Genomic DNA, 26,485 nt, shown 5'->3' with positions numbered 1-26,485 from the left:
GCATCGTTTCGTATTGCTGCTACCGACGATATGCCACAGAATGACAATTCTCCCAGTCCGGATAATGGAAGTCCAGTAAGTGACGACTAAATTTCGTGAAGCTAAATCTCGTCTCTAAGAAATTATTTTAAATCAATCTCAAAACAATTTTGTACTTAATAACAAACGTTTATGTTCTCTTTTCAAGGTTTTAATGGTTGAAGAAGACAGACGAATGAGAAGAAGAGGATCTCAACTGTAAGTAACTATTCGTCATCACAGTACTTTACATTACTTACACTATTTACTTACATAGACCTGATATTGCTGCACTAAGAGATAGAGGCGCAATACCAACAAGTATTAATTTAACACCGACGCCATTTCAACCACCAGCTTTGGAGGATTTGGAAGCGCCTCGACGTCAAACATCAATGGATGGTGAAGCTATTAAAATAGTCATCCATGATGTTGACTCTGGACCGATATGTGCATCTAAACGACGTGTGTACTAAGACGTGATCCTACCGATAAGGCACACAGAAGTGAGTACAATCATATTATTAGATATAAAGCTAGTGATAAGGTAGTACAAGGACCCGACCCGACTCATTCCATATTGATATAATACAGCTTTTCTTACTGACATGAACATTGACAACAACTTTTTATAACAAAGGCTATAGAAATATGTAAAACACTTTTTTCCCAAACTTATGGAATCAGCATCGAATGCACTAAATCGAATGTTAAAACAAACACAGTAACGGATATTGTATGATATATTAAGAAACATTTTTAATAAATGGAGTAATATATTGAAATGTTGATTTCATAAAATAATCTAGTACTTCATTTGTTTAGGGAAATGTATCTTTCCTATGTAAGACTAAAATAGCTAAAGTTTACTGTTTATTTTTCTCGACAAAGCTCTTAGAGACATAAAACATGTATTTTGATACCAACAACAGCATGAAAGCTTTCTAAATAATGTCAATCAATGAGACAATTCCGAGAAGTAAACCTTTTTGTGTACCATGTTTTCGGAAATTATTTTGTTTACTGAAGAAAGATGTTTAGTGATAAAATAAACGACAGTCCAAGGCTTTAAAACTTTATACCATTGCAAATGTTGGAACAAAAGTTTGTGTTTATTTCGTATCAGATTATGATGTGCGTATTGAATAGGACTCGATTTCAAAGTCAAACTGAAAGGCTTTGATAATGAGATTTAATTTAAATTTGATTTTATATAATTAACCGTAAATTGATTTGAAAATTAACTCTTTGTATTCCGTTGCTATGGGATAGAGAAGAATGATTACACTTACGGAAATTAAACTTTTCACATGGATGATATAGTTAGACTCACTATAATGTTTCTTATTCTCCAATTCAATGATCGTTGCCATATTTTGCTATTGTTGAGTTGTCCTTTTTCATGTGTGAATATGAGTTTGGTAAGACTTGTGCGGGATTGACTGACGCTGTGATGTTTGAATCTTATATAAATAAGTTGGTGTTGTTGACAGTTTCAGGGTCTTTTCTTCGTTGGTAATGTCTATAGAGTATGGTGGGGTTCTAAACGCTCATTGTGTAATTGAAACAGTAGGAGTACTGCTTTTTGGGACTATTTTCAAATTTTTCTCGAATACACACAGCTTTTAAAGTTTTATTTTTATACCTCGGCAAATATTCAGTTATCGATACATTCTCGTTGGTCGGGTTTAGCAGAATGGCAACGAATTCTTTTTGTAGATACAAACAAAAAAAATATCATTTGAACGAGCATTAATCCGAAGAGTTTTAAGGTCTATTTTTAAAAAGGATTCCTGAAATAGCCACATTTCAATATTCGGCTCGTGTTTTAGTGTGGAAACGTGCCATCAATTAGTTGACAGTAGTCCAGTACTCAATATTTCATTTCACGTACATCTCTCGAAGCATGTGATGTTGTTGAAATACATCATTATACACGTAAAGTATATTATCTGGAATTAATTTAGCCATCACCATCACTACATAAACAATAGACTCGACTCTATTTACTCATAGAGTCATATATGGATTCATTATACGTTCGTTTGTGGATATAGAGTGTAAGTTAAATAACTGCCACTAAAAGATTTATGGATGGTATATTGAACGTATATATCGATAATCTACATAATGTATATACGAACCTGTTGCTTAGTTGAATGTTGATTCCTTCACGGAACAACGCTCTTATCTATGTCCCTAGGGAGATATATTGCTCGCATAGGTTCTTTGCAGACACAGAAGAAAAGATATAAAAGAATTGGTCAATTATTCATGACATTTTTTCTAGCAGAGTTGGTTTTATTTATATAGAAATTTATTTCCATGGATTTATTAAATGCTTAACCGAAGCTTTCAATATTGAATTCTTATACTTTGTTGTAGAAAATATTAAGTGGCTCTCATCAAGATAAAAATCCGTAGTAAAAGTAGTTAATAACAATGCTATAGGTTTATTGCCTTACCTCGTAAAAAAGTTAAACGATATCGCGGTATATCGTTTTAAGTACAAAATTCGAGTTCATTTCTTTAACGGTCTCTTGAATAAAAAGTGCGGCAATTAAAATTTTTATACGGGTGATCTGGATACCGAAAGCGTCAGCAAAAATTCCGGGGATTCATATTATATTAATTTGGATTTTTCATGAACAACTGGAGACAAATGCTTAAGGATAAAATTGACTGAATTGACTTAATTTATTTACGTTGAAGATTGGTTAATACTAATCGTTTCCTTGTCCTTCAATTAGAAAAAATTAGCGATAACCTCCAGCTGTTTATGTATCAATGGCAGGAAAACTAACGCCTTAACATCAAAAACTAGGTGTTACTTGCTTGCGTAAGGTTGAAAAAAGTACGAAAATTCGAAGAATATTTTTACATGCCAGCGCGCGGTTAATTGCACTTTACACCACTGTTTGTGACTGTGAAAAGTCCTTACCGGACGCTAGTCTCTGGGTTTTCCCAAATTTTCCTGCAGGTACGTAACATACTATTTACACACCTTTGATGTACGTAAATGTGTTTTTAAAGATCTCATCTGATACTGTCTAGGTGAACTTTCTGAAAAGTGACCTATTACTAACCTATGTCATCTGTTACAGACAACGATGATGAAAAATGAATGATGAGGTTTAAGTAATGCTATATAGCAAAATATTTTGTTACCGAAATGTTACCGAAACTAATGAAGTAAAAGATTTTGCATCAATATATCAAAAGAAGCAAAAGATTTGATTTATGTAATATGCTTGACTGCTTGGAAAAGCTTAAGCTTAATCCTTGCCCAGTAATAAAAGTTTGTCCATCAATAAAAAAGTAGTCAAAGAATCAGTGTGTCAAATGCTTAAAGTCACAAACTTAACCTAGCACCTGTAAGATTTTTACTGTTTTTTGATATGGAAAACAAGAGTTATTGTTGAGGCAAAAAAAAACAAATTTATTGCCCAAAAAAACAAATAAACTTTGTCGGCATAAAAACACCATCAACTTTTAATAGATTTTAACATGAACTGAAAACCGCACACAGTTCCACATCGGAATGTTCGTGATCGAAAATTTCATTTCAACTATTTGTTTTTCAAATTAATAAATGGTCGATTGTAGCATAGTATATATATATATGAAAAGTGAGAGTCATGATTTCGTCGAAATTTATTCATGTAGATATATTTATGCACAGAAAATGTGATTTTCACAATATTCATACCACGGCGGCAAGAGGTAAATCTAAATTCGAAATTGGATTTTTTTTGTTGCCTGAATCGACATAGACTTACAATTCGGAATTTTCGTTGAAACAAAAAAATTGATAGTAGGTTTTAAAATGGATGACAAAATGAAAAAAACGTGAAGGAAAGGTGATTGAAAGAACAACCTTGAACTGGGGCAATCAAACGTGACTGGTGACTGATACAAAAATATCTTAACGATTTTACAGACATCGGACCTATAACTGAGAGCAAAACAGTTTTTTTCCCGACCGAAAAAGAAACATGGGGATAATTTTCTTATCTTCTGTATTACCTTTATGCGTCACCATTATAAGGCCCTCTGCAGATTGAACGAATATACTTTGGCTTTCTTATTCAATATAACATACAAGATTAGCCCCACTTGTACTCATTCCATGTATATGATGCCTAATAACCTTATTTAAAGCTAACGTATTGAACCATCACCTCTAACCTTGACCCTTGAAATGAGTTTGCCATACAATCCAGCATAAGGAACAATGCCATAATATTCCATTCCATGTTTAGTATTTCATATATGCCTCACCTTACCGATCTAAGTACTATTTATGTTGTATGCAGTAAACTTTTTCTTTATATTATACCGAGTACATTTTCACATAAGTATATAGAATATAACGACGTATTATCAATAGATAGATGGAAGAAGTAAGGTGAAGTAAAGAAATCGATATGTATGAATTTTCGAATTTTACAGCGCTTCCCATAAAATTCTATTAGTACAGGTAAAGAATGTGACAAATGATGTTTATGAGAAAGTCGACTGGTATCTTTTTATACCAACATTTTTGCTTAGAAAGGTCAAAGAATGTTTTGATGGCGTTTTGGAAACATAAATATAAGTTTTCACTTAGGGAGTGTTAAGTAGCACAATAAGTACCAGTAAGGTTAGGCTTGTATAGACATCAAAAACATTTTGAGGATTCCGCTGAGAACCAGTAAAAAAAGTGTTAAGAAAGACCTGTTGTTCCAAAATAAAATTGTCTACATATTTTCTTTGTGGCCATAGTGGGATTGGCTAATGCCAACGGAAATTGTTTACATTACTTCACACGAAAAATTTAATTGAGCGTTATTTTTCAATGTTGAAGTTTTGTGATTTTTAGATACCTTTTTTCGAATGTGGTATTTATTTTGTTTGTGAAAAGGAATTACAGTGCTGCGTGTCGTTTCATTTTATTATTTTAAGAGTTTTTATAAAGCTTAACGTACCTTTTTGTTCGTTGATTATTTGTGTGAATGTGTGTGGGAGTGAGTGTGTTTTTCAGATTTTAAACAAAGGGAAAAGCGTATTATGTGATGTTGGAAAGGGTTCCTACAAAATTCCTGTTGGAAATGAGGGACATATGATATAGGTCATGTTTAACCGAAAAACGTAATTGCCGATTTTTGAGTGCCCTTCTTATTAAGAGATGGTGCTGTTGCTGACTTTGTGATGAAGTGACTTCAAATTTCATGAATTTTCGTGAAGTTTTTCGATATCTTTGACGCAGATATAGTGTTTAAGGCAACGCACTCCAAAGACAGGCACTAGATACTAAAACAGATTTTCAAACGGTCTGGAAGATTTTTTTAAACATGAGCAGGACTATTCTCGATTACAGAGTTGAGACTGTTGATTTAATGTACTACCAACATTCCATATTGCTACTCAAACATTCTTTCTTCTTTTTCTACAAATAGCCATATTTTTTCCAAACTAATTTTACGTTAATCGATATGGTCTGTCTCTTACAGCACGTGGATTTGGAATGCGTGTCGTTGGAGGAAAGACTGGTGCCGATGGACGTTTGTTTGCTTATATTGTATGGACCGTTCCAGGTGGTCCAGCAGAAAAAGGTGGATTACAGCAAGGCGATAAGGTTGGTCACTAATGTGCTATTTAAAATCCATTGATTATGTGTAACACCAAAACGTTTTCTCCATTGAAAATAAGTTTTATATGTCGTCACCAACAACACGAGTCATTGAATATAATTTCTCTTTCACCATATTATCTCTAAAACAAAAATTCCTTGTGGTTGTTTCATATACACCCTCACATGATGTTGTTTCATTCCATTTTTACTGACTGTTTTCTCATTTAACAGATACTAGAATGGAATGGCGTATCATTAATAGATCGAAGTTTTGAAGAAGTTTGCTCAATAATGGACAGAACTGGTGATGTTGTCGATCTATTGGTAGAACATGCGACCGATTTTCGTATGTGTGACTTGTTGGATGATCCTCCTCCGGGAAGTGGTGGAAATCAAAGTGGGCCTAGAAAGTCAGGCGGTGATGCGACTGGTTTGGGCTTAGTACCAGGTGAGTTGACTTTATAAATGAATGATTTTTCCGGTAATCAAGCATGAACCAATCTTGCCAAATATGTCTTTAGTATTTCGTTAAGCGCACAATAAATACGTACGACCACAAAACAAAGTTTAGTAATGCCATCATTTTATTATTAGAAAACCCAACTCATTAGCACGCTCGTGTTTTAAGACACACGACAATCCTAAATCAGATTTATTTCATTAAGCGTCCAACACGTGTTAAACGTTCCGTGATTGTTTATCTGAGTCTAATAATAAAGTACCTATCGAATAAATGCCCGTTGTTCTTTTCGTTATGTTATTTCAAATAATTCAACCAAAAGCATCAGGTTGGTGAAATGCAACTATAATTGTCCAGTGTTAATACAAAAGGGCATGGAAAACCTGTCGCAACTTACTCAATTCAACGTTTATGCTAGTTTTTAAGATCACCAATACGAATTCAAATATCATTGGAAACAGGAATCAAGAATTTGTGTTCTGCGTCAATGCGAACTTTTTAAATTTATTGTACTTCTTTCTCGGCTTCGCCTCGGATCAACAAAATTCGAAACGAAAACGCAATGACCTTGTGTGACTTATATTTGTGGCTACGCTAGACTTTTTTCTAAAGTGGTCAATAGTTTGTAGATTTTTGAACAAATTGTAACAATTGGATGTGTTACACATTTAAATTTGAGCCATTTGAGTGTGGATAAGATATTTTTTATGTGTTTTTTCAGATAATGAAACAACAACGGATAAATCTCCTTCATCGCCGACGAGAAGGAAATTGCCAAAAACCCCGGTATAAATTTTTGCTAAACTTTCAATGCACAATCATTTTAATATAGTGAACAAGAATAAATTTAAAAAATTTTCTTTTTTATTTACTTAGTCACCGCCATGCCACATTATTTCCGAAAATAAAAATAAATATTTTTTTTTGTTCAATAATTTTTGTTTCTTGGCACATATTCGGCAACAAAAAACATTTTCATTTTTTTCTGTCTTCTTTACTTCCATTATGTCATTCTGACACTCAGTTACAGTACAAAAAGGGTTTGACAGTGTGTTACTTTTTCTTTTTTTATGAACATATAGATTTTTGTCTACACCAAAATACACTAAAAGGAATAAATTAATGTTATGGTAAACAACATCCAAAGAGGATAAATGTTGTTAAGAAGCTTTTTACTCGGAAACATCTAAATAGAGATAAAACAGAAAAAAAACGAATACTTTTCTTGAGAGCAGTCTTTCTATATTTGAAACAGAGTATTTTGATTGTCGGAAATATGAAGCTCTTGCGTGGGTGAATAGAGCATGAGAGGAATGGAGTTCTCAAGTTTAGAACCCATTAAATGTAATAAGGAAACATATGCAGCAACACAGTTGATTATAGCCAAATGATGTGAACCATAACAATGTTTTCATTATCCTTCGTTCTTGTCGGATTGCCTGTAAATTGCATAAGAAAAACAATTCTCGTTCGAAATGATATTGTACCAACTAGAATGCTCTTTTTTCCGCATATCATTTTGTTTCCTTTTATTAATATAGTCTCATTAGTAGAAAATAACTTATCCCTTACTTATAACAGTTTACAATGTTCATCATTGGGATGTGTTCGTTTAACGAACTTCGTTACAATGATGTGAAGTGAATATGTTTTCATCGAATATTTCTGGAATTGAATTTTTCGAGGTAGGGTTCAAAATCTGAAGAATTCATTTTTACTTTTAATTAATTCAATTAACAGAACTTTCAGAGAATTTGTAAAATTGCAATTATCAAAAAATAAATCCTGAATTCGAGCGAGAGCTTGTAACCTGAACACATTAATTTTGCCAATCGATATTTGGTACGCATTATGAAAAGCAAACTTTACCGAATTGTGCCAATTAAATCTGTTGAAATATGACCAGTGGGTCGTTCGGACTGTATTGATTATTTACAGGTGTATTGTCAAACATTTAAACTGATAGAATGGGAATATAAATTATTAATGTTGCTACTATCTGTAAAAGCTTTGGGCAAACATTGAGTTTCTAAAAAACGTCAAATCTATTTTGATCCTTAATTCGCTTCATGAAAAGTCTTCCAACTTCCGGTGTGATTCTGTTGAAATTCGACAAGGGAAAACAAAGAAAGTAGTCGAACATTTTGCATGTTGGTACTGTTTTGCACAGTTATGATAGAATTCTCCGTTAAATGGTGTATGATACTTGCGATTCCTGTCCCTGAATTCTCATTTTGACACCAGATTATCTTCGTAATGTGAAAGCCAAACAAAACTGTTGGTCTCCCACTCCTTTTGATCGAATTTACTTTCTATATCAACTGTACTGTCTTAACGTTTTTTCGTTCAATAGAATTAATTAAAAACAGAAACTACCTAAAAAAAGCACCATTCATCATTAATGAATAGTTCATAATTTTCCTAAGCTTGGCGGATTTATTATTCAAACTTTAGTTTTCGCATCATTTTCATAACAAAATATACAATTCGGCCTATACATTTCTAACATAATTTTAGATGTAATATTTAAGGAAAGGCATCCTTTTGTGGCATGTTCGGTCATGTTTTATTTCTACGGAATATTAGAAGTACTCGATCCTGTTGTCAAAAGAATGTTTTAATAAAAATGTAATATGATGGAATTTCGACTGAACAAAATTGTAAATTCCAATTACAGAGAAGGAATTATGGCATCCAACAATTTCAATCCGAATTAATTCAATTCAGTTCGCATACGTTACCACATGAGTACGTTATGTGTATGTACGGTCTATGTGAAATGAATTGGAATTGAAATTGTCAGATTTTATATTTCCTCGGCTGTATGTTAATACAGAGCTGCCACAAAATAGAAATGTATGTCTAGTATTTGAAAGATCGTAATAAAAGTAAATCCCCATTCAGATTTATTACGATGGTAGGGAAGTAAATGTTAAAAAGCAAAATAAAATAATTACTTAAATCAAATGACTTAATTAATAATATAAAATGATAAATATTGTTGATGTGTAGATTTTTTGTCAATATCATTATTATTATTGTTATTATTATTATTATATCTCATTAAACTCATCCCAAACTCATTATAAATGCTCTCTTATTTGTGTATACATTTATGAGTTTATTTTCAAAATTCATAGTGATTATTAATGGGGAGACGAAAAAAAGAAGATTCTTAATAATTCACATGATCAATATAAATGTGTGCACAAGTGCTACAACATCACATTGAGTAAACAATAAAATTGTACTTGACATCCATATACTCAGTAAACATTATTATACAAAATACAACACAGATATATATCAGCATATTATAGAAGGAATTTATTGTTATTAAACTTTGTAACCAGTGTAATAATCGATGTGTGTTTATTTGTCGTAGATTATACAAATTGTGAGATTAAAATAAAAGTGAACAAATAAAAGTAAAAAGTAAAAATTTTTTTTTGTTTAACTAAATTTAATTTAAATTGCAAATAGATGAAAAAAAAGGATAAAAAATATTTTTAATTAGACGCAAATTTGCTATTGAGAAACAAATAAAAAAATATATTTTATTAGGTGTGTTATAAAAATACAAATTCTACAATAGAAACATATCTATATTTAACTAGATTCTAATAACTGAAAATCAAACCTGAAAACATTTATTCCCCCTCTAAACAAAAAAAAATGCGATGTGGTATAAAATCTTCCTTTTTGGTAGCCATTTTTTACATTGTTATTAATTGTAAAAGAAATTCCTGATAAATTAAACTATTGATACAAATAAATATATATAACTCTTGTCAGATGGGACTGTCTTAACATAGACGTTAGATTCTTAATATCTTTTTTAATTTAATTAGTTCTATTAATACTAAACATGGTATGGAAACATCCATGAAATTTGTAATTTCTCTGTCAAAGGTTGGATTGATTGCAATTTGGTTTATTGTTTTTTTTTTAATGTAAACTTTTCCTTGTTTTATACTTTTATAGCATAATTGAATCATTTGATCTGTTAATATGGGCAAAATTATAATAAATAAATCAGTGTGATAAGTAAAGTAAAAGAAAAAAAAATGCAAAATTTTGTTATCATTAGTTAAAAGACATTATTATACTCTAGTGATATTATAAAATAAAAATATTGTAATTTAAAATTATTGTATCTGCGTTTTGCTACTAACATTTGTTTTGTGTTTCTTAATCGTATCACAACTCATCGCATCCATTCGGAAGATTGAATATTAGTGACAGGCAAGGGATCGATTTTGCGCTGACACAAATTATTAAACTTAACTCAAATAAAAATTTTATGGTCTGCTGCTTATCTGCCCTACAAATCAAAAAATTTTAGCTTATAAACCGGTTTCACATTGTTTAAATATAAATAGTGGAAAAACTTAAAGACCCGAAGTCCAGAAATAACTAGCAGGTTGGGGCATATTTTCAGGAATTTAATTCTTAAAAATTCCGTAAAATTCTTAAAGAATTACTAATTCCAAAATTTGTAAATTCTTAAATTTTAGAATTTTTAGGATTTCTGTAAGAATTTTATGGAGAATTTAGAATTAAATTCTTAAAAATATACCATCTAAACAAATAAAAACCTTAAGAATCATTTTATACGATTTGAGTGGGATTTTGTTCTCAACTTTCGGATTTAAGGTTTTTATGTAATTTTTTCAAATTTAACATTGAAAACATATAATAACAGCGTATAGTTCCACCTTAAGTGTTATAATTGACATTTCCATATAAAACCCTAAGTTTTTATGCGTTGTATGGCATTTATGTTCTGAACTTTGATTCGTTCCAGATCGCTTTCTTCTTAAACAAGAAGCTTAAAAAAAGCTCGTCAATGAGACGCAAAGTCAGAAAAGAAAAGAATAAATACTGCTAATGAACACGTTTTATGGCCAACAACTCTTTTAGGGATAATCATCATACGAGAATTTTCTTAGAATGTCAGAGAAATTTTTTAGAATTTCAAAGGGTTGCAAGACTATAGGGAGTTTGATGATTTTCTTTAAAAGATTTATATTTTTTGCAAGGATATCCACTTTTTTAAAGAAAGGGTCCAAACGATTTTTTAGAGCGATGAATTTTTTTTCGATCATTTGTGGTTACGATGTTTAAAAATGGGCTTAATACCCTCAAAAGGCCATCACTGATGACATGGTAATGCTACACCTCAAAGCTGCGAGGATGATGGAACTTTTTAATATATTTTCAATAAAAAAGTCGAAAAAAATTGTCACAAACAATATTTTTAACTAACTGATTAGAAAGAGAGGTATTATGCTTGCAAAAACAATTTATGTTCGATCACGAGTTAGACATCATAGTTAAGGCAGTAAAATGTATGACCATACCGTAGGAATAAAGTAAAATTTGCCACACTTTTCACTGTGTAGTTTATGTCATGTTTTTTTTGTACGAGAACTATTAAAAGAGTAGACTCATTTAACACACAATGACATCTAGTAATTAGCTCAAAAACGTGAGCCAATCAAATGTTGAAAATGTTGGTATTCCGAACAATGTTAATAAATTTTACTAGTAGATAGTTCATCTCGAAGAAGAAATCACAGAAGCTTCACTGAAATGACAAACGGTAATAATTTTTCGTTGAAATTTTCTTTTTAATTTTTTTTTTTTTCAATAAAATGTCTGCTGTAAATATATATTACATACATCAATAATAACAACTTAACTAGTCATTTCTGTTTAAATTATGTTTTTTTGTTGATGAAATAAATTTCTCCTTTTGTTAAATTTTATTGTTTCGATTGGTAGTGCCTTGCAAATAGTAAATGCATTTGACTGAATAAATAGAATGTAAAAAGAGATTATTTTAACTTATAAAAATGAATATAAAATTTACAGTTCGTAATAACTAAGAAGCGATTATTGTTTAAATATGAAGCAAATATTCTAGGTATTTTAAAATCTACGTTATTCAATAGATTTATCTAAATATCGCACGCCAAGAACTCAATATTTTGTTTCTTTATTATTTTTCTTTTAATGTAATCCCAGCTGGCACGAGTTATGCTACTTAAACGGTATTTTGTAGATGAACTTTCAAGGAAAAAAAAAACAAATAACTGAAGCGAAAAAAACCTTTCGATAAAAGGGAATGTTCCGTGCTGAAATCAATATAATTCCTTTACTATCTGTTGCTAACATGAACCCGGATTATCGAAAGATTTTTTTTTTAAATATATAATTTTGTACATATTTTTAACAAGCGGAATTCTAAGCAATAATATTTTGTGAACGATTTTTGTTATGAATGTAAAAGCATATTATATTATAATGAATGTTAAATACAAAACAAATTTTATAAACACAAAAAAAATATTTGAAATGGTCCAAAACAACATCACTTCAAAATCAATAGTAAAACATCTAAGTAAAATGCATATGAAAGAAATCAATCTAAAAGCTTTACATATATCAAAATTACAATTTAAATATCAATTAACTGTTTATTGAAAGAAATGCACGTTAAATTGAAAATAAATGCAAAGATCAAAGAAAACCACACTGAACAGTTTCTTAACGTTAAGAACTTTGACTTTGTATGTATAATATTATTCAAATGTATACTCATTACTCATGTCGAAACAAATATTCAAGTGCAAAAATATATTAGTTTTTATTAAACGTTAGTATGGTAGTGCTCAACTAGTTAATTTATGACTGCAGACTGCATGATGTGATTATGCGAATTTGCTTCTTTGCATGAAGGTAGTTAGGCTTTCAATATGGTTAGTATAGAGTATAATGATTTGTAGAGAAGTAGATCGATAAAAAAGGTAATTGGCCCAATACTGCGAATCTCTTGATAGAATGGAAAATTTACCTTCAAGTAAGTTTGAGGATTCAAGTTTTTGATATTATGTTTTCAAAGAAAAACAATTCAATTTTGAAAGAAACCGTCTTTTGATAAGAAGTACTTATTAAATCTTCGCATTTTGAAATGATAGAAGGCTGCGTTGCTACTTGAAAGGGTCACTAATAAAGGATTAAGCCTAACATTTTGGACTATGTCAAGACTAAAGCCTAACTCGTAACGTTTTGTCCATGGAGGCTACTACGAAAATAAATTACTTTCCCAAAAAATCAATCAGATTATTGTACAAAAATGTCCACCCATTCCATTTATATTGACCGAAAGTACCAAGATAAACGAAATTTTATCAAGATTCTTGATTCAAGAATGAAGTAAAGATGTACTCTTAATCTTTACACTACTTCTCATTCATAACTCGTGTTCAATAAATAATGTTCAATCATTCATACGTTTCGATTGACCAACCAATTACCGCAATCAATTCTTAATTTTAAATTAATTCAGTTAGCTACCCGAAATGTTTCCTCTGACATAACTCCTTAATTAATTATAATTTCATTTAAGGTCTTTCTAAAACGACAACCGTTAATAAACGACCGTCGAGTTTCATGATTTTTTTTTCACCGTTCTGGCACACTATTATTACGTTGTCTTATTGATAACGTCATTGTAAGACTGAACCAGGCGTAAGAACCTCCAAATTAGTTTAACATTTTCGGGGAAAATTATTCAAATTTGTCTATAGTCTTTCTCACACCGCGTTACTATGCAAATTGGTTAATTTATTTGTTGCTCCTCTTCAGCATACAAAATAGCAAGGAGAAAAAATTGATGACACAGACATTGACTAGAGATTTTACGGTGTTTTAGAAGGCATAGACATAAACATCCAACTTTTGTTGTATTTTTCTTATCACTTTGTCAATGAATGCGGCGAGCCGAGAGTATTTTTCCTGTGGAATAATGTTAACATAATGTAGACATAACTCAAAACATCTTAATCAGGTTATTGCCTTTTTTATTCAGTTAGTATTTTTGTTGAAGCTTAATGCTGAAAGTATATTGTAACATTTTACACAACACCCTCAGTCACGCACAGCAAGTTCACGCAACAATTATTTTCTTTATTTATTTGCATGCTAGTTAATGATCGTCCGTATAAAATAGTAAAATAATAATCACAAATAAAGAGATAAATTTCAAATAAAGAAACCAAGTAAATAAAGGGAAAAAAATGTAAAATAATTTAAATTTGAAATTTTACTATAAATAATGAAAATGAAATGAAAATACGAAAATTAAAGTGAAACAAATAACATTATAGGAACAGATTGCACGAGAAAAGCAAGTGAGCGGTAGAGTTCAACTACAAGTATGGTATCACAGCGAGAAAAGTGAACTTGTTGTGTCATTGATGGCCGGTGATGATCTAGCTCCGCGCGACGATAGTTATGGATTTGGTATTTATCCCGAAGCATACGCCAAAGTTAGAATATTGCCAAAAACGTAAGTAAATCGAAATTACGTCCGATGTAAAATGTTCACTTACCAAAAATATGCTTCAGTGGCGATGGTCATGTTGCCCAAACGGAGGTATCAGTACCAACGCAAAATCCAATATGGAACGCCACATTATCGTTCTCGAATATATCGCCAGACAATCTGATGGATCGTTTTGTAGACATCCAACTATGGGATTTGGTTCCGCACACCGAATCGATATTCTTAGGTGAAACAAGTGTTGATTTACAGAAAGCTTTTCTGGATGATCGGGCTATATGGTATCGATTAGAAGATCCGCGAAGTTTGCGGTCGGGCTCAATGAATCGATCACCAAGTGTGTCTCCACGTGGTTCAATCAGTGTCGACCATAATCGGTATGGAAGACGAAACGATTATTTGCAAAGATCCGTATCAGATGATGTGGATTCGATTGGTGATGGAACTTCATTGTTACATCCGGATCATGCATGGGTGGCCGGTTCTCGACGCGGCTCATCTCAGTCTGAAACGTTAGAGGTTGAAGTCTATCAATTAGGAAAGGACTTTTCAAGATCGTTACCGGGATCGCGGCGATCATCCTTTCAAGATCGTGAGCAACAAGAAGCCAAGGATGGTGAAGCGACTCCACCTCCGACAATATATTTGAATAATAGACGACGATCATCATGTGTGCGTCGCGACCCGGATGAAATACTGAAATCTTTAAAAGCCGTGAAAGGAGAACTGGGTAGAACAATGAGTTTGTCAGCGGCCGAAAAAAGGCCAACATCTAGACGTAAGTATATTAATTTTCAAATGGCTTTATTCTCCTCCTTGTCAAAATGAAATAGATGAATATGAATCACGCTAATGTTTTATGTTCCGAACTATCGCATTTTTCACCTACTTTCTTCGTTTCAACATCAAAAACGATACAATTTATTGTCGATGAAAAAAAACATTGCAATTGTAGATTCAAAGATTTTGTTTGTAACCTTACAACGACAGCAAACATATCAACTGTACAATTTTTCTCTGATTGTTATCAGAAGATTAAAGGAAAATCTTTTACTTCATTAGTTGTAAAATAATATTTGTCTATATTTTGCCAGTCACTTTATTCTTATTTTTGTAATGACTGTGTGTATATCAGACGATATAGCCAATAGGTTATTGGATCCTCAGAAAAATGTTAAAATATTTCAATTATTCTTAATGTCCTTAAAAAAGGTTCCTTTTTCCAGCATTAACCACGCCACCTAATCATCATTAATCTATCCATCATCCATGCATTCTAAAACCTTAAAAGTGAACCTTGTTTATGGAAGAGCTCAATTTAGTCTTGAACCTACACTTGCTAAACACTCCAATAGTGCATACATTATTGAAATGAATCTAGAAACACTCCACCATTTTCTTCTTAATTTAATTTCACGCAGTAATGGATTTCTACTAAAAAATAAAAATACAAACACCACCTTTAAAGCACAAAATGAACATTTCTAAATATTATTCTCATGTGGTAAGATGTAGACTGTTGTTGTTTGGTTTTGATTTAAATGTTGACTTTAACTGTTATAAAGTTACAATTTTTTGTTGTTGTTAAAACAAAAAGTTTCTTTGCGTTATGTACCTGTTGTTCTCTGAATGCATTTTGTCAAATTGTTTGTTCTTTGAATGCATTACTGTTGTTTTTCTTGTAGATTGTTTGAGTTGTGTTTGTAAAGTTAAATTTAAATAATTAAAATTACACAGAAATTTTCTGAGATCTGTTTTTGCTTGTATGGAGTATGTACCGTTTTTACGATTGAAAAAAAGGCATCGGAATTGTAAGCGTAAATTAAACACAAACGCTTTTTGCATTTGAGCATAAAATGGGACGCTTAGGCTATCAGGCCCGATTAATTTAACTAAGTTTATACGTTTTTAACAAAATACTGCTTCTACTCACCGAGAACTATTCATTTGCGAATATTCCAAAATAGTCCATATTTACACAAAATTTTAAAAAAAATAAATGGTTTGGTCATTCCATTTTGGAGCGAACAGTGTCAATTGTCACGGTATGATGGTACGCTGCTACCTTTTATGCTCGCTAAATAGAAAGCGTATGTCTCATTTAACGGATCTTGAATGTACCCTGAGGTGAACCTTTTGACATGGCACAATAAATGAAATTACACCGTTTGCTGAAAACCTCAAAGCATTACATTGTGCTATCGCGTTGCTAAAGCAAACTTGTTTCAACTATTTATTAATTTCTCGCATGAAATTGTTTAAGTTTTTTTGGTGTGTTTTCTAATTAAAATTAATTATGTTTAAGTGAAGGTATTCATACCGTCTGGTATTTATGCAAAGAAGAAAAAAAATCTGATTTCGTATTTTGCGAATTTATTATTCTGAAATAGAATTCTTTATTAAACGGGTATATCAACGTTTTCCGTTGCAGTGAAGTAATACGGGTATGAGTATTATAATGGGATCAGTTAAATATTTTCTACTCTGTTAACTTTCATTCTTTTGTGTAAATATAAACTTCATATCAGATTATAGTAAAATTATGAAAATAAACAAATTTTCTGCTTGTTGCGTTTGTTGTGTAAACAAGCGATCCAACCACAAGGTCAATGTATTTCAATTTCATTCAATACATTTTGAGAACAGTTTGAAAAGTTTATTCGTTTCATTCATTTTTCATCATAATTATCGCGCTTGATACGTAACGTCGTTTACTCTTACAAATTAACACGTCTCAATGAACCGAGATTTTCTTCCCGGGCAGGTTCTATTAATAAATAATTCAGTAAATTATATACAATTGAGCGACTGAAACATACAGTTTTAAACTTATAACTGTCCCTAATTGAACCCAATTCTATTTTCTATCGTTCATACGTTTTAATGCTTTGAATCGTTTACCACTCAAGGATCAAGTCGAGCTCGCAAGGACAGTGTAATGGAAATATCGGAACGAACACTCGGAATGGTTATAAACAAATTGAGCCCACCGGACGATGATAGAACACCACCATGGAAAGGATCAGGAACATTATCGAAAAGTCTAATAATTCCACCGAAAGAACCGTATGTGGTGCTTGGTCCAGGACAGGTTCAACCGAAAGGATATCGTTTAACGTCTGGCCGCTATGGCGAATTGAAATTAGGACTTTTCAAAATAAAGGGAACTATTGAAGTTGAGGTAAGGCAAAGGAACGTTATTGATTTGTTTTGCACATGACTTGCTTTGGTGCTGTGGGAACTAGTCTTTGAAGAGAGGCCACACCTTTTGACATACATCACACCAGTTTTTCCGCATTTGCTTTTAAAAAAAATCGTTACATTCAACAGAGAAATGAAACGGACAATTGAGTTTTTATTATTCAAAGACACGCATAGTCTCGCATAACAGTCACAGTGTGTCAAACATGAATCAAGTCTTTGAATTGACCAGGGATTTTAGAAATTCCAGTTCTGTGTAATAAGGGTCATGGAGTTGAAATTCAAACTTTTTAAACATGAAAATCCTCACCAAAACCACTGTCTCATACATTTTGTCACACAATGTCACCATCGCTAACAAGGCATTGTGCGTGTTGATATTGAGGCTGTTTAATGAACATCAGTTGCATTGAAACAGTGAATCGATAACAAATAACTCAAATTATTGCATGTGCTGTTCTTTTCGGAGAATATTATTCCCACACCACATTGTCAAATGAATATTAATCATCGAAACCATGATATATTACATTCGAATAAAACTCAATCAATTTTGACTTTGAGTGTAACGACTCAATGGAATAAATTCTGAAAAAAAAATGTATAAAATTCAAGTTGTAAAAAGAATATAAAATTCAAATTTCTCGATTGACTGCATACGGAAGTCAACCGTTTATCCAAAATCATTTATCATAAAACTTAAACTTCCACACGTATTTTCTTTCCGAAAGTCCTTTTAGGTGTGAATTCATATTCCCATGATATCCGAGTCATATTATTGTAACAAGAGAGATGAGAAAAAACCTCAATTTTTGCAAACTCATTTCTTTGGAAGCATAAAATGGATGGTATATTATACATTGTATGTGAACAAGTTTTCAAGAATATTAAGCTTTTCGACATTTATTATAGTCGAACATATCCGAACATAATATATAAATTATGACTCTCGTTGTGCCAGCTTTAATATTATAATAGTATGTTGTGTTACAAGTATTGTAATGTTGATTTTTTCAGCACTAGACCCAAGTTTTCCTTACGAGCGGAGCGAGTAAGGAAAATTGGGTCGTGTGCTGAAAAAATCTCATTACAATACGTGTACCACATCATGCTTTGTGCCAACCGAGAATTGAAATAGACAAATGCCCAAAAAATCATAATTTTCATGGTAAACAATCACTCTTCAAATTTGATCGATCACATTGCTTTGCATTTTCTAAAACGAATGCTGTAATAACTCATACAAATTAGATTACAACACCGCTTTGAGTGTTGAAATATCCCTTCAAACGGGTGCTGAAATAAGTCACTTTACAACACTAAAATGAGTGCTGAAAAGAGTCGTATTTCAATTCTCGGTGGCACAATGGTAATTTAAAGTTTATTTTCCTGATTCTGATTCTGTTTGTTGTAAGTCGGTGGAAGTATGCTTAATTCCAAGTGAAAAATGAAGCAAATATTTGCTTTGAACATTTTTAGTGCAAATTTGAACTTAATTGAATCCACTTGTGTTCTACTAACAAGAGATGCAAATTATTACTTGTACATTCATTATAAGTAAGTTCAGCTCTCGTGAGAATAAAGCTTTGCAGAGTCTGGCTGTTTTGTGTCAGATAAAATTTTACATCGACTGTAGGAGTTGAGTTTTGACATATTGTAAAATCTCATGTACCGAATCAGTTGCGTCACATCTCTTTATTAACTCGACTATACGTACAATTCTACTGCGCTCTGTTTCATGAAATTTTTAATTGAGAACAAGACCGAAGACACAGATCAAATAGCCGTAAATGTATAGCTACTTCTATCAAGGCTTTCATGCGATGGTAGCAAAATTTTAATAATGAAACATTTCAGATGAAGAAAATAGACTTTAGATGGATAACCGTCGTCCCGTCATTATCTTTACAAACGTTTCCACTGATTAAATCTGTCTGTTATCTACATGAAATGTTAAGTAAATCACAATCACCACATTCAATTATTTAAGAAAAAATATATTTCGCCACCATCAGGTAATATCTGCACGTAACATCGTTAATGTTGATTGTGAAACACCTCCCGACACATATGTCAAGTGTTATCTGAGAGACGGCGACAGATTGCGCCATAAAAAAAAGACAAGGGTAGTGCGACATGCTGCTGAACCGTTATACAAACAAACATTAAAATATCAGGTAATAAAGTCATTTTGAACGTTCTACAAGTGTCTTCGGGCTATTGAAATTTGACGGTAAAAATATAATAAATAAAATTGTCACAGACCGCTGATGTGTTTGGAAGAAATCTTGTTATAATGGTGTGGCAGAGATGCATTGGCTTTGAGCACAATCAGGGTCTTGGTGGGGCCGAACTATCATTGGATAAGTTGAATTTATCGCAACATGTTGGAGGTTGGTATCCATTATTTCCAATGCATTCATTTGGTAGTGACTCAAACGATTCTCCATGACGGAATGTGATCAGTACCCCGTCATTGCAGTTGCAGTATTTTGTGAACGAACTTATTTATTGTTTTAGTCTATATTATAGCGATCACTTGAAGAGTAAATTGATTTTACTTTACTAGGGAGGTAATAGGGCCAAAACCCTTTACCTCGCTCGTTAATTAAAATAGCATGCGGCACACGGGAAAAAATATGATATCTCGTATCCAGATGAGTGAAAGTCCTCTGATACGTTTACTTATCTGGATACGAGGTATCACATTACTTCCCTGGTATAGTAATCTACTATTTGTGTCATCAAACTGTATAATTTCAAAGAATTGTTTTTGCTGTAAGAAAAATAAAAAATATTCCATGACGAACATTGAAAGTCTAAAAATGGAGTGATTTCGTTTTACTATACTTACAATAAATTCTTGTAATTAAATTTGCCTACTCTCGACACGTTAATATTTAATTAATTTAAGTAAATTCCATTACGAATTAAGAATTCAAAAAATATGAAAATATAAAATTTAAAAGAAATTTTACAAGAAATGGGAAAAACATGCGTTTAACTGCACATTGAAATAATTATGTATAACTAGCATATAAGTTTGCATAAAAATGCATAAATCTTGGTATAAGTTCTTGGTAAGTGTTTATTGCAAAAAGAAAAGAAAAAAGGAAATCAGTGTTCGTGGTTAACGAGTATCAGACTTGAGCTTCAACCTAAATAACGTTTCAACGATTGAACATTAATAGCGAACAACTTAAACTTTTGTTAGAACGTTGGAATCATAAATATAAGTTGAAAACAAAGACAAATAACCTAAAATATAAAATTTAAAGAAAACACTAAGAAATTAAGAAATTGCAAAGACTCTTCAAGCTAAATTTGTAGCACTTCACGTAGAGAATATTTTAGGACAACTGTGTGATAAAGACGAATAAAGATTGACTGTTCTGTAACATATATAAAAAATAAGCAAGCTTTCATCCTCACTAAGGGTTCAAACTTTTAATGAGTTACGTAATTATGTTATTGAATCAACTCACTGCACTCAGAGAACGGATATTATTTGTGTCAAATGGAATTATAACTATTAGGGTGGATCGATTTTTACCAACTTTCAAATCCACAACCAGTCGCATGTGTAGCTTGAAGAAACTAAGCTTTTTGCATCATTACTTTTTCGTTTCATTGGCTTGGATGACCAGACTTTTTATAAAATGTTGATTTTCCACATGCGATTTTCGAGTGCACGTACGCTACTCACAAACGTCGGAAACGAAAAATTATTGATGTAAAAAGTTTTTTCTGTGTGGATTTTAAAATTGGTAAAAAATCGATCCACCCTATTAACTATATTCATTCATTAAAAGTCTCACATTAGAAAATTTCAGCACTGGCGAGTTATATCGTAAAATTTCTGTCACTCCGTAAAAAGTAGGTTGCATTTATTTCTAGGTTGTACTAAATAAAAGACAAAGTTAAGTCTTGGTCCATTTTGTACGATCTGTTTTTGTAGTGTAGTGGTAAGAATGATGAACTTCGAGATTTAGATAGATGCTTTTGTCATTTTTAGCCATTGTATTATTTACAAAAAAAAATATTTAAAAACACATCGTCAGTCAGAATTTCTTCCAAGTAAAATATAGTCCTATGCATCGATCTATACGCCGATGTTAGGCCTTTGCAGTCAAAACAAAGTAAAAAAATCAAAAATCATTTAAAAAAGAAAAAAGAAAATTCAAATCCTCGTTGCTGAACCGAGGATATAAACGAACACCTTGATCGTTATCAGGCACTTATTGCTCGATATCTTTGATTTGTCTCATTCTAAAAATCATAAATTCTACATCTGTATTGGTTTAATTTCAAGAGCAAAGATTAATAAAAGTGTTATTTGTACACAATTATGGAAGTCTTGTGACAAACGAATAAAATTGGTAAGCTAGTTTAAATTTGATGCGAAAGTTGATACATCTTTATGAAATAGGCAAGAGTACTACGGTTAAGTCACCTTGTAATACGCAGACATTTTACTGAGATTTATGTAATGGTGTACGTGATGTGTAGAAAACAAAACTCGAACAAATTCACCTTTTAAAAACGGCTAGTCATCTATTACCGTTAACGAATACAAAAATAAGCCATGTGGTCTGACCAGCTTGCTCTTATAAAGCAAAAGGTGCAATCAACTAAAGAAGGAACAGATTTCATACTAAACACATTTAGATTCGCCAAGAATCAAATTTATTTTGAATGTCATTTTAAAGGGGAGCGAACGGGCTTTGAGATAAATATATTATTTGCTTAGCTTAGTAAGAGTTTTTTTAATTTTCGAGGTTATATTTTCAATTTTTTTAATTTAAAAAAAATCTCTAGAACTTCATGCACAACAACAATATTTTGTAGTTAGCAAAATACTAGAATATTTTACATGTGAAAATGGCACGGGAACATCCTAATAAAGATTTATAAAAGGTTTAATCTTCACCAATCCTTAGAAATATGGCCCAAACGTGGTCATCGACGTTGTTGTGTCCAAGTCTTACTTAAATGAAATCATTATACCATTGATCGTATTAGGTCGGAAAATTATTAACTTGTCGCTTCAAATTTAAATGTTCGCTGTACAGAGTCTTTGCTCATATCTATGGCCTAAAATAATTAACATTTTTACAATGAATATATCAGTATATCTCTAGTGTATTGTAGTTTTAGTCTGTACGTGTAATTTAATTAAAAGAAAAATGTAGACGACCTAAGCACAACAAAAGTAACGCATAATGATAAAGATTGTATTAAATAAATGGCCTATATGACTAATTTTGTTGAATAATAATGGGATTGTTTGTGTACGCTGTCATATTCATATCTTCAGAAGTATAATGTACCTAACTAACTTTAGTTGAAACAAGTCTATCAATAAAAAAAAGAAAGAATCTATACACAATCAAACTAAGAATTTAGCGAAAATGAAATAATGAAATAATTTATAAAATGACAATCCTACTAAAAAAAATTGAGATAATAAACATAAAGTTAAAAAAAAAATATTTTTTTAAAATCAACTCACCGTATTAGGAAATTATTATCAGATGAAAATATATTTACATTGAAAATCAATCATACTTATAACTAGTTCGATCTAGACTAAAGTTGAATTACCAAATAGACTTGAAAATAAAGAATTAAAAGAGTAATGAAGTACTTGATCGCTGAAATACCAATCAGTTTTACAACATAAATGTGTAGTTACATTGACATTGTCTTAGTCACCATAAATATTCATTTAAATTTCTGTAGTTGGACATCACTAGAACTACTATAGAAAACAGAGCTCGCGAGTTTCGAACTAATGTCGAGAAATCTGTTATCCACAGAGTACAACGACAAAATTAAGCGATGAGCTCTGATTAATGTTGTCTTATGTAGCCAAATGTGTGCTAAAATTATTGCAGTAAAAGATTTTGTATAAAACACCATGCTTCAAGTCAAAGACGTAGCCGATTTTTTTTGAATATATCGCGGCACGCTTTTAATTTATAAAGGATCAATTGAACATTCTTAAGTATTTTATGTCATTCGTTGATAGCCGCTATGGGTACTGTTTAACTATTTCCACATGAGTACGTGAGACTAAAACCCGCCTAATGAGGTAAAAGAATTTGATATTTGCTTGTCTCGACCAGTTAGCACCACAGCTGAGCCAAACTTAGACAACTTTGGTTCACATTAACTATAGTTCGATATAAAAGCTTTTTGACTGAACTTCAGTTTATCTCTTTTTAAAAGCGGTTCAGCCAATCTTTAAATTATTAAAGTCTTTCGGAGAAGTAAAATCGAGTGATATTTGTTTGTTGTGACGAACAGACTGAAAATTTCTTTTTGCTTTCAATTGCTTTTTGACGGTGATAATTCACTTCATGTTAAATGATCTCTGTCAGATCATCAATGTGTCAAGAAAACATTCGAAATTTCGCTTTGACCCAGTAAATCATTTCTTATTTAATTGTAGTGCAATTGTACTGAATGTAAAGACATCAATTAGAACACATCATCCACAGTCAATAGTATTACCAGCTTAAAATAAAAAATCGATCAAGGCTGAAAAGATAATTTATTGCAACTATTAGTAGCATTTGTGATTCCATAGTAAAGTCTCAAGACTAGGGTTTCAAAACATGTAAGATTTTGGTTTTTGAATTTTGAATGCAACAATAGAGCATGTTTTCAATGGAATAAATTACTTTTACAACTTAATCCACGAGATAATAATGAGATATTTTCACTGATCAGTGTTTAATACAATGAATAACATTTAACTTATAATTGTAAAGAAAATATAGAAAAATGGAATGAAGTTCTTCAATTGATTCTTAGAAACTTGAAAATTCATGTTTCAAAAAGGCGCCTGTTTTTGGGAAAACTATTTTGATAAATTTTTAGGAAATGAAAAAAGTTTTCGAAGTGACTTTCTCTGATTTCTTTGAGTTTATTTCTAAAAAAAAAAATTATCGAAGATTCAACATATTTACAATTAAAAGTTAGTTTTCATTATATTTTACAACATTTCCCAAAAATTTCAACCCTGTTTGAAGAGATCGTCATACTAAAAAGTTTCGTTTTTTCTCTTTTATTTATCTGACAACTTGAATGACTATTTGTCATGAACGTCATTACTATTCAGATCAACAAGTAATCCTCGATCATTGCTTTACTTATAGAAATATCGAACTTAAACGATTCCTTATCAATAATTTCCATAAAAACTGGCCAAAATACAGAACATACATTGAATTTAAAAATCGAAATATTTTTGTAAAGTTAAAAAATAAATATTTATCAGTACATGTAAAAGAAACAATGAACAAAACCAAAATATAATGTGCAATTTTGTTGAATGTAAAAGAAAAATATCTATAGAAACTAATAATTTACGTTTATTGAAAGTAGCAAGAGAGTTTAACTAATCGTTATTAGATGATGAAAAGGCTAAAACAAAAGTGAAATTTTAAGAGACACAAACACCATATTGTTGGTAAATATAAGAAGAGAGTTTATAGAATAAAAGTGAAAAATAAATGTAAAAAAATCAAATGAAACCATGCGTTTTACCATTACTTCAATTATTATTGTTATGATTAAGTTGACTCTCATTGCAACTTGTATCTTTGGTCTGAATATTTGCCAGTTGATTGAAAACGCTCTTGCCTCAGTCCGTACATTTTGAATTCTCTACAGCAAAATTTATGTAGAGTTCTGGCAGGCAAAATCAACGCACCTAGCACTGTACTAGAATATTGCTTATGTCAAATAAAGTATTATTTAACGATGTAAAGGTGAAAAATTACATGGTACACTGTCGTAATTTATCCTATCCTATGTACTCTATCTGACATTATTCTCATACTATGGCAATACTCAAATGGAAGGTAAACTCACTAATAATCTAAATACGGACGGTATTTTCCTGCTTCAAACAGGAAAATCATACTAAATTAATTGAGACATTTAATTAGTTTCTTAAAATATTTTATTAAAAAAAGACTGCTCACAATAATGACGCAGCCAGTAAAAAAGCGATCTTTTCTGAAAAATTAAATTTACAATAAATAAAAATCATCTATCCTGGTTTTCCCTAATGTGCCCAAAATACAGACAGCGTTTCCACGTTGGATAGTGATTGAAATTTGTTGCAAAAGATGGTCCTTTGATCTAGCCTCAGTTGCCTTTTTCATTAATGAGTTTCCTAACATTTTTGATTATTATACATGAGCCATAACATTAGCCATTTTCCATAAAGTCCACTTTCAGCTTATAGGTATATATCGAAAATACACTTAGCCAATTTGAAGACATAATTAAGCACCCAGTCGATAAATACATACCTGCAATATATGTATAATTGCACTTTTAAAATATTCATATTTACACACAATGTCACAATATTCATTCTGCAGCAAATATATTCATAACCTGCAACTATACTAACGGCGGATTCGTCGTTTTTTTCAGTGTAGATAAACCATGCAGACTTAGCGCCATCTTTTGATCAACACAAAAGTAAGAGTTTGTATTTCATTCATATTAAAGCTTTTTAGATTTTGTCTTGAACAAGCGCCATCTGGCGGAAATCGTGAAATCATTCTTAAAAGAGCTTCGCAAATCGAATTTGCATTTAAGATGAAATTGTTTATGTTGAAAGAAGTAAGGATAATTCTGAATCAATGTATTGTAAAGACAGTGCAAGTACATCTTAGCATCACTTGGTGTCATGCGTCTATTTTTTAAGGCCATATTTGCACAAAAATATTAACTGCCACTACTAAGAGTAGGTCGATTAAATTTATCAAATTGAATATCTAAGATTCAGGAATCGCAGAACTTTCAACATTAAATTTCA

At 31.4% G+C, this 26,485-nt stretch overlaps 1 pseudogene; it reads left to right on the top strand.

Annotated features, from left to right (window-relative positions):
- Window positions 1-7: 7 nt before the first annotated feature.
- On the top strand, window positions 8-21,664 carry LOC119081889 (annotated as a pseudogene).
- The last annotated feature ends 4,821 nt before the right edge of the window (window positions 21,665-26,485 follow it).

The sequence above is a fragment of the Bradysia coprophila genome, unplaced genomic scaffold, assembly GCF_014529535.1.
Source record: "Bradysia coprophila strain Holo2 unplaced genomic scaffold, BU_Bcop_v1 contig_365, whole genome shotgun sequence".
Taxonomy (NCBI): Eukaryota; Metazoa; Arthropoda; class Insecta; order Diptera; family Sciaridae; genus Bradysia; species Bradysia coprophila.
Note: the sequence above shows the minus strand (reverse complement) of the source record. Positions and strands in the feature narration are given on the sequence as shown.